At 44.5% G+C, this 10,381-nt stretch overlaps 1 pseudogene; it reads right to left on the reverse strand.

The window, feature by feature from the left end:
• Positions 1–8,196: 8,196 nt before the first annotated feature.
• LOC108503669 lies at positions 8,197–9,018 on the reverse strand (annotated as a pseudogene).
• Between the last annotated feature and the right edge of the window lie 1,363 nt (positions 9,019–10,381).

The raw sequence follows: 10,381 nt of genomic DNA on the forward strand, positions 1-10,381 counted from the left end.
CGGAGTTGTAAAGAGCGATAAGGTCACCCCGAGCCTCCTCCAGGCTGAACAACTTCAGCTCCCTCGGCTGCTCCTCATCACACTTGTGCTCCAGACCCTTCATCAGCTGTGTTGGCCCTCTGTTGCCTATGGCAACTTTTAACCTTCAAAACTCTGAGGGAAACGCTGATAAAGTTTCCATAGGCAACAAAGTAATTGTTTTCTGTTTTCATGAACACTAAAACTTTAGTGTTTTGCTCCCCAGGGAACAAACAGCCCCTCTGGGCTCTCTACCCGTCACCCTCTTCCTTTGGACCTTCCAGGAAGTGGGATATTGTGCAGTTCTTGCTTGAACACGTTTTTCAAATTACACATTTTGTCTTTTTTTTTTTTTCTGTATTCATGTCTATTTCTGAGTTTTACATCATGGCTTCTAAGTTTAGAGAAATGTAAACCACATCTATTCCGTGCCTTCTCTGATGGCAGAGGAGCAGAACAAGGGCTCCTCTTGCTGAGTAAGTCATTAATAAACCCCACAAAGCAGAGATACGACAGGCAGTATTAAATCTGCAAGTGGTTATTTATTCTGCTAAAGTCCTGCGGCCTTTTCTGGGCTCTGTTAGTGTTTATGTGTGATAATTGCTGGCAAACTGTCTGTTCTTCATCAAACACTGCACAACTCCATCCAACTCCTGCACTTTTCTGAAGCTCCATGCTTTTATTCAGATCAATACACAACCACTAGAATTTTGTTGGAATTAACACATAGCCAAATATTTGGGTCAAAATGGCTGATTGGCTTTGCAAGACTAATGAACAACTGAAAATAATAAGAGAAAAAATGTTGAAGGAAAGCAGTCATGTTTCCCTCATCATTCATGAAGGAGTTTCTGAAGACGTGCGTGCTGTCAGTGGCATTAGAAACTCAAACTCTTTCCTAAATTGGGCATTTTGACTCTTCCATGGACATATATATGGCTTTATCTCAGAAAAAAATTATATTAACAGCATGTAAATTATTTTAACTATGCTGTAATAGCACTTTGAGAATCAGGGGAAGCTGCTGTGTAGGGGTGTCTATTGTAAGCCTGAGGAGGGTTACAAAGGAGCCCCTGCTGTGACACGGGAGAAAGGTTCTCTCCCCACAGGACACTTTATGCATCATTACATCAGGAAATGAAAAGTAATGATGGAGATTACACAGGGATCTCCCTCTTCATTTCCCTGATAAAGTACAAGAGCCTCTTTGAAGGAGTTCAAAAGGCAGGCACACAAAACTGCAGCAGGTACCAGCCTTTACTTCTGAAGAGCTGACTTCAGAGCCTGCTTAAATAGATGAGAAACTAATAGATTATTGTTAGTTTTATCCAGCTCCAACTCCCTCATCTGCAAAGCCTTCCAAGGCTCCATCTCTGCTCCTATTCAATCAACACAATGTTGCTGTGTGAGTGCTATGGAGCTGTGCCATCGTTTCAGAGAGCAATTTGACATCCTCTCCGTGTCAGCCCTCAAACAGCATCAGCTTCCAGGAGGTTTCATGACCCCATCCCCTGAAACAAAAGCCATGTGAGATTAAGTCAGCAAGGAGGAACACACTGCCAAGGGTTTTGGTGGGTCATGTTCACCGTGGAGGTGGAGGGCTTAAACCCCCGTGGGACCTGCTCTGGTGAGGGAGGTGTGCAGGTGGACCTGCTGTCACAAATAGTCACCAGGGACAGTTTCCATTGGTCCTTCCAAGTCAATTTAGGCCTCCCAGAGATTTCCTCAAACACTACAGCGAGGGGGTCTTGCTTTCCTCTGAGAGTAAAACCACGCTGGGGAACAGCCCCTGTGGCTCTGCACCATCAGCTCCAGCTTGCAGGACACTCTGCCCGGGGGGGCTTGGTGCTGACAGTAACTGCAGCAGCTGGAGGGCTGGAGACAGAGAAGGAGCGTCTGTCTGTCTGTCAAGGGGTAAAGGAGCCCCTTTCCCTCAGAGATGTTGGAATAAAGATGTTACTATTTTTAAAATGGCACCAGGGGAAAAGCAAAAATGAACTTCTTGTATTTCTGATGAATTCTGGTCTGTTTGGGAACTGTTTGCAAGAACAAACATCAGGAATCTCAGAAATGTTAACATTTTTAGTGTTTCTAGTTATATACACGGGTTTTGGAGGGGTGGGAGTTACAAAACAAAACTTGGGCTCTTAAATGTGGCTGACTTTATCGAGCAGGTAACTCACAGCACAGAACCAATAAGAAAAGGGACCAAAAGTGATACATTTAATTTGGGCAGCAAAGGGTCTCTTCTTGTTTTATCCAAAACAAAGCATTGTTAAACCAATAGTTAGTTATTCCACCAACCTCTCATTTAATCTTCTAGGAGCATAAAAATTTCAATTTCTCTGTGAGGCTGTTCTAGCCATACACAGCACTTGGGATTTCTGTGTTTATAAAACAGAGCCCATCTCTCTTTGAAATTGCTTTGGCTCCTGAGCTACTATCCAAGCAATCTGTTCCACAGCAGTCAAACAAGCACATATTTTACAGCCAGTGAAATACATTTCTTTTTAAAAGGTTACAGAAAACATTTTCTAGACATTTATTCATTTTTTTCCTAAATAATAAAAGAGGAACAATGATTCATATTACCTCTCTATTCCAGTTATTTCAATAAAATTGTTAACAAGGCTTAGAGGTGACCTTCATATTTTAAGCTGAAATTTGGTCTTTATGCAGTTTTCTACTAAACGAGTCATAAAAGTATTATATGTTAGGTACTGAAAATAATGAAAGCTATGAGAAGAGGCATAGTTAAAAAGCCTATCTGTAGAGACTTCACGAAGGAGAAGAGAAACCTGGTGATACATTTGTGTAAAATAATGAACAGTACAGAACAGGCTAGGCAAGCGTTCCCATTTCTTCTTTACTGCTGATAAAGGAAAGGGGAGAGCTTTTGAAACTGAAAATTCTAATTTCGTTCAGATTTGGAAATGGAAACTTAACCATTCAAAGCTCACGGGAAGAAATACCTCCAGCTTTACTGACAGTTGATCACAGAGCAGCATAGGATGTCAGCAAGTATCCAAAACCCACTAGAACTTCCAATGGATAATGCACCCATCTAGAAAATTGTGTCAGGATAAAAAAAAAAAAAAAGGAGCTAAACATCTTATGTTTAAAGAATAAACTCACCACTGTCTAAAGGACTAGGAAAAGTTCCCCGAGGCCCTATATCACTGTAAGAGTCTATTAGAGAGGATTGAATACAGTGCTGGTGGCCATTAAAGGTGAAGCCTTGGCAAAGTCTGACATTTTATAGGGTCCTGAATATATTTTCTTTAACTAAACATTTCTGTCCTACTCATTTCTTTCCCCAGGAACATCAGGGATAATGTGGTGTTGTCCCTAGTTTAGCTGGACCTCTCCCCAGTGAGCCAGAAAAATGCCTCAAGAAACAGATTCTGAGTTTTCTCCCAGTGTCTGTAAGTTGTGTTCACTATTTGCTTGCACAAACCCCAGTGGAGCCCTGAGATGCTGCATGGTCTGTCTATGGCACACTCATGACATTTTTCTGAAACCACTGCTTCTCACTCCCTGTTTGAATGATGAAAAAACTGAAGTGAAGAGATTAAAAAGAATACCTGAAGATGGATATCTCACAAACCCAGTGGAGTCACTGTTCTACACAGATGAAATCTGATCCCATCTCTGTCAGCTTGGGGCTGGGGAGGGGGTAAGATTCCTCAGGAAGACTGAGCCTCACCATCTCCCAGCAGTGCTGGTCCTCACCCCTGCCTGATTAAAGCTTCCTCAGAAAGGCTGACAGAAGTTATGGAGGCACTTTTCACTCCAGCATGGACAAACAGCAAAGGGCAGCACAGTGTCAGGAGTGAGAGCAAGAGCCAACAGCTCCTCTCCTGGTCCAGCGCAGCTGGTCACCTTAATAAAATGGGTGGGAAACAGCAGAGTCTTCTCAAAGCTGAGGTGGGAATGCAAAATGAGCTCCCTCAGTACCTGGGATCCATGATAAATTCCATTAATTTCTGGTCCCAAAGCACTGAGACTGGTTTTTCAATCTTGCCTCCTATGAGATAATTAAATACATATTTTTTAAGAGATAGCCACCAGAACAAACCACTCCTTGCACTCACATCTTCCCCTGGAGATACGATGAGCAACAGGAGAGATGTGAATCACTCAGTGCTACATTGGAAAGAGCTCAGATACCACTATAGCTGTTCTGGGATATATAGAATACACGAGTCCCTCCAGAGTTTTGTTCATTCTCCTACTCCGCAGTGTATGTGAAAACTAAGGAGGCTCAGGTGTGCTGTCCCATGTCATGCCTGAGTATGTCTGGGATGCTGAGAGCATTGCATCACTGCTGGACTGCTGAAATCCTCCAGCTTCCCTTGCAGTGGGAGCTGCTGGCTTACACCACACTGCTGCTCTGGGATAAGTGCTGAAATGCCACCCCAGCAAGGAGGCACTTTACCTGAAAACAAAATCCAGCTCCACTTGTCAAGTATAAAAGGTGCAATCCTGGTCTCGGATGTTAATCTCGTTTCAAACAGACCAACTGAGTGGAGAATTAAGTACCCCAACAATTCAGAACAACTGCATCTCCTTGTGTTTTGAGCAGCATAATGCCATTACTGAGCACAACGCTGCTAATCTCGTCTCTGCTCTTTCCTCTGAAGGGGAAAACATCAAAGCTTTAACATTTGCACCTCCTACCTGGTATCTATCTACTGTTTCTCTACTCTTCCGCCCTGTTCCCTAGTCCATTTTGAGCTGAAATCCTTGCCTTATCACATTCAGCAGTTGTCTGTTGACTGCAAGAATTAAAAGGACTTGGAGCTGTGTCTCAGTTTGTACGACAGCATTTCTAAATGTCTGCATGTCTCTGGCAAGCAGGACTCGGTGCCAGGGTCTCTTTTCATATAATACCTTGGGGTGACTTGGCATATTCATCACTCTGGAGGGTCCCTGAAACAGACCTGTAGCAGCACAGTTTGCATGCACAGTCAAGCTGCCTCCAGCCTTCAGAGCTCCACTGTCTTAGAGAGGTTTTGTGGAATGTAAAGTAGGATGACAACCAGGAATGAAGTCACATCCCTATGCTTCCTTCTAACAAGTGCTGACTTGTTTCTACAGTCCCCTCTGATAATATACTGCTGGAAAGTCCCAGCCCAAATTGTTTCCTTGCACATGGTAGGGCTGCACCTGTTTGTTAATGCCAAAAGTATCTAACTTCTATTTATTAGCACAATGACCCAAAATAGAAGGGATGAGCTCTGCATAGCATTGTGCTAACCATGAAACTCAAGAAGTCCTGGATGTTACAAGGGCACTACAGACATCCAAGAGCCAGTTTATTAACCCAGCAGGTTGAGCTATCCCAATGCCTGCAGTACAACAGACATAAGGATTTTAAAATCAAAATAGACTGATGAAAGAGTGCACACCCTTGCAACTCTGGATTGAAAACATCAAATCTGCGCTGCGTTACAGCCACTGCAACAATGTTATATTAAAGTCTGTTATGAAACCTCATTTTTAACTTGCTTTCATAGGTTACCAGTTATCTGAAGGCAGAACAGGAGAATTTCTGCCACAGGACTGTTTTTTGAGTGGGCACAGAGAAAGGTGTACATGCAAGGAAGGAGATTATTCATTTATTTCTCCTAAAACCGTGCAGGATACCAGAAATATCAGAACACATGGGGGCATGACCAGACCTGGTAAGAACACTGTAACAAAGGGGAAATATGTGCTGAGAAACAGAAAGCAGCTGCTCATTCATGTGTGGAATGGCCCCATAAGGATGCAAGGGGAATCCGTGACTTGAAACAGAACTTGAAGAGACAAAACAGTAACGAGTGCACTGGTGGGAACAAGGAGATTCTGCCCCAGCTCTTCCATTTGACAGGACACCCGTGTGGCTGATGCCATGAGAGTTACTGCTTGTTAATGATAAGTCTCAACAAGAGCTCAGACTTGTGATTTGTCTTCAGTAGTGAAGAAGTGGGTTAAAAGTTCCAGGTGGGGGACAAGACACATAGGAGCATCTAAGGAAAAGGGGACATCTTTTGGGCTGTCCTGTGGTGAAAGGTAACTTTAAGATATAGTTTCCTAGAAAACCAATTACCCTCTTGCCCCCTGGCTCCAAAATCCAAAAAGTGCCAGTGGGGGTAGAAAGCCCCACTGAGCTTTTAAACCACTTGATGAATCTCAACAAAATTCATCAGAGGGGTCAAGGTCTCCGTGATGTTGTGTTTGAAAAGTTTTGTGCAAGAACCCAGCAGGCAGAGAGTTGTGTGAGCTGCCAAATTGTTAGACAGCAGAGAGACAGGCAGCAGGCATGAGGCCGTGAGGAAAACTGGCTTTCCTCATTCTGTGGCCGACTGAACTACTTGCAAATATATTTGCTATGGGTTGCTTCCCAGGAAAGACCTGAATCTCTGAGGAACATGAGCTGTTTTGAGACCCTTGAATACAGGAGTCACAAGTGTGTGGAGGAAGAATTTTGTTTAAAAAAAGATAAATGAATCTCTCCACTAATATCTGTGGATCACAAATTACTGAAGACATGACCTGATCATAAAAGCCATGACAAAAGGTTGCTTTCTAGCTTCCTAATCTGGCTGTGATGGCTCTTCTGCCTACGAGATCACCTCTGCTCTGCTCCTAAATTTACTTTTCTGCCTTGCTGCTTGCCAGGGTATGTGCACAACATTGTAAATTTGCCCTGCACTCAGAGTGCACCGTCCTCCTCTCCAGGCTGTTCACAGATGCTGCAGCCCAGAGCTTGTCCTCTTCCAAAGTGGTTTCAGCAGAGGAAGCTCCTTCCTTGCACATCTTAGCGATCATCAGGGAGGGAAGCACAAGACAACAATAAAAACTGGCTAAATACTGCTTATTTTTAATTAGCTTCCTTGGAACAGAAAACAACCATGTTGATATTTCTTTAGAATCATTCTTGTCCAAACAACTCAGAAATGCAGTGGAGCAAAGCCTGTGGTCGTTCTGCAGTCAATACTCATACTCCACATTGAAAGCAGTAGATGCAGCCAGAGAATTACAGGCACTGTCACCATTAAAAACCCTCCCACACCTGGATTCAGAAATCATTACTTAAATTTTGAGAGCCTGGAATAAATATTTATCCCTGAGAATTCAAAATTTGCTTTTCGCTGAGTATTTAACAGCACTTTCCAAGTAAAGTCTGCCTCCTCAATACACAACTGATGACAACACAATTACTGTAACATGTGTTCAATGACAATGCTTTTTGCTGCAGCAGCACTGTTCAGCTGGCACAGAGGACATGTTTTACAAGCCTCTGGGTGCTGCACTTGTTCTGTGTCACAGAAGAGGAAAGCAAGGCTCAGCAGTTTAAGATCAACTCAACTAGGATTTGACAAAGCTGGAACAAAGAACTAGCTAAAAAGAGCTATACTTTCTATCCACGAGGAAATATGGTATAAGTGCTGTTCTTCAAGGCAAAGTGGAAGAAGTAGCAATTAAAGTTTTCCTGAGGGACAGTGAGAAGTGAGCGCTGCCCCTGTGTTGCTGGTCTGCTGGTAGAGCTGTTTGCTCAGGCACCTCAGTGGGGCTGTGGACTGAGACCTCTGGAGACCAACGGTGCCACTGGATCCAAGAGCGGAGGTCCAGCCACAGCCTGAAGGTTTCTTGGGCTTGTTTGTAAATGAAAAGGGGTAAGCAAGTGACTGTTGCGCTCACAACAGGGATGGGGGTGGGAGGCAGAAAGGTGCTGGGCAGCACAAGAAATAGTCCTGAGGTTGACTCAGAGAGAGACAATTTGCGAGGCACCAGATCCTTGGGGAAAGGCAAGTTTGGACATGATGATTGTGGCCTCCTGTCACTTGTGTCCCTCTGTCCTGGAGAACAGGATGACAGGCATGGTCATACTGTGAACATACCCAGAGCTGCACACACGAGGCAACACCCACAAGGTGAAAAACCCCATGTGACTGATGCAACTTTTACCTCATAATTGTTTTCACCTGTGAGGGCTTGAACAATGCTGCAAAGTGCTGCTGCTTTTACCCATGCAGAAACAGCCCTGGATGAGTCAGAACATGGAAATAGCTCCACTGACAGTGAAACAAAGACCCTGGTCTCCTGCCATAGTGTAGAGTCAGTCACTGTGTTTGGAAAAGAGCAGTTCCAATTATGCATTTCAGTATACAGAGTGATTGCTCAGAGAACCTAACATTTCTGCAGAGCCTCGTTACCTCCTTCAGCCCTTTTGTTCCCTGCAAAACTTCCTTCCAAAGACACTTCCTTTCCTTTCCCTTGTTCAAAGTACTTGCAGGGCTTTTTCCCCACTCTCTGCTTAAATGTGTTAGTCTGCTCGTTTTATTTCTCCTCCTCTTCTACCCAGTACACACTGGGAATGACAAAGCTGGATATAACTTGAATGACAAACATGACACTCTGGGCAGGACTTGATGATGGGTTTCCTGAACTGCTCGGCACATCTCCATTGCCAAATGCAGGGCAAGGAGCACATGTCCCAAACCTCCTCTCCAAGGCTGATGGTTTCTCTTACACAACTTCCATGCAGATGCTGCACACCTTGTCCTGACTGGCCTGGAAGGTGAAGGCCTTCTCCATGTCGTGCTCAAGTGCACATCATCTCGTGAGCCTTCCTCTGCTCTTGGCTGAAAGACTGAAGCACTTGCAGCCCATATATCTCACACATGTCCCTGTGGAGGTCCAGGCAGTGCTCTCCAAAGAGCCACGCTCCTGCATACGGACATGGCTGCTATCACCATAGGAACTTCCAGCCACTGGATCTTCCAGTCCGCTACAAATGGACTGGAAGTAGGAATAGGGCTTCACTTCCAGGCTGTTATTTTGGTCACTGCAGCACATCACATCACTGGGGGCATCAGGCTTCTGCTTCTCTTCATTCAAGCCACACGAGTTTCTGTACCTGAGCACCAGCATCCTCTTCTTTGGCAGTGGGGCCGCTCTTGGGGGGCTGCCAAGGGCTGTGGGGGCTGCAGAGGGAGGTGGGGATGTCATGGGGAGATTAACTGATGTCCTTTTAATGACATAGTTAGAAAAACCAGGATTCCAAAGAACCTCAAATCTCACTGATTTTACATGAAGCCAATTGGAATTTCACACAACAGACTGCAGTGCCAGGCAGACCTTACAAAGACTGATGAACCCTGAGCTTTAATAAGGCATCTTTGCCTCTGTAGCAATCTCGTGTTATTGCACTCCTTGAAGCAACAGACAGTTTCAATCAGTTCTTGCCATGCTAGTTTTGCTATCTTAGTTCTACTTAATTGGTTACTGCAGGGTTGTCTCGGACAGTTCAGATCTGCGCTTTGAAACCACTAGATTCTTATATCCAACCAAGGAAAAAGAAATGGGATTTTACACAGCAAAGTTGTCAGTAACAAAGCTGGACCAAAAATGCTGAACCACTGCATAAATGCATTAGCTGGGGTCCACTGACACAACCATCTGCTGAGTTCAGCCTTGGAGGCTGGCTCCCAGCAACTGAAGCCCTAAGTTATTATTTTAATAGTCATGTCAGAATTCTTGTCTGAAGTCAACTGCCAATGCAGAAGGCAAGTCAGACTTTACTGTGGCCTCATCATGTGGGTTTGTTGTCCCTGTGAGTACACCCACCAAGCCCTCAGGTTTGACTGCCCCCTCCCCAGTTTTCACATGCAGATCTCTTGCTGATTCCTCTTTTGAAGGTTTTCGTTTCTGGTGCTCAGATCTTGGCTGACAGGAGTGCAGCCATGCTGTGTGCTGATTGCAGCTGGCAGGTGGATTAGAGGCCATTCAGATGGCTGTGAAATGCCTCTGCGAGACAGAAATGGCAGAACAATGGATTATTTCACCATGAAGAGCCCAGAAACTGATGCAGACAGTCACGTTGAGGAGACAAGCTGAGGAGCATGCAGACATAAATCAATTTTTGCTTCCACAAGCCTCAAGAAATCTTCCCTGCTCAAAGTTTTGGGGATCTGCTGCCAGTTCTCTTCCTCCTCACCTAAGCCGGTTCATTTCTCTGAGGTACAGGATGTTCTCACAGTTTTCCAAAATATGTGGGAGCTACAGTTGCCAAGTAACAAAACCTCATCACTCTTTTCCTGAAATGCATAATTCCTCATTTTTCTGCTTCATGGAATGGACAGATGAAGCTGTGATTTAGGACACTTTTCCGGGATCAGGATCATTTAGACTCCTGTCTTGCCCCTGGATAAATCTATTGGATACAGAGTTCAAGGTGAGGAAGGGATCTGACTGCCCTTTTGTCTCCTGTCTTCAAAAACAAAACTAGGGATGCATTTCATGATTCACTGAACTGACTCAGTGACCAGAGTAATGAGATTTCATTAGGAATGCAGCGATGCTGCAGCCAGGG

The sequence above is a fragment of the Lepidothrix coronata genome, unplaced genomic scaffold (assembly GCF_001604755.1).
Source record: "Lepidothrix coronata isolate B3197 unplaced genomic scaffold, Lepidothrix_coronata-1.0 Scaffold144, whole genome shotgun sequence".
Taxonomy (NCBI): Eukaryota; Metazoa; Chordata; class Aves; order Passeriformes; family Pipridae; genus Lepidothrix; species Lepidothrix coronata.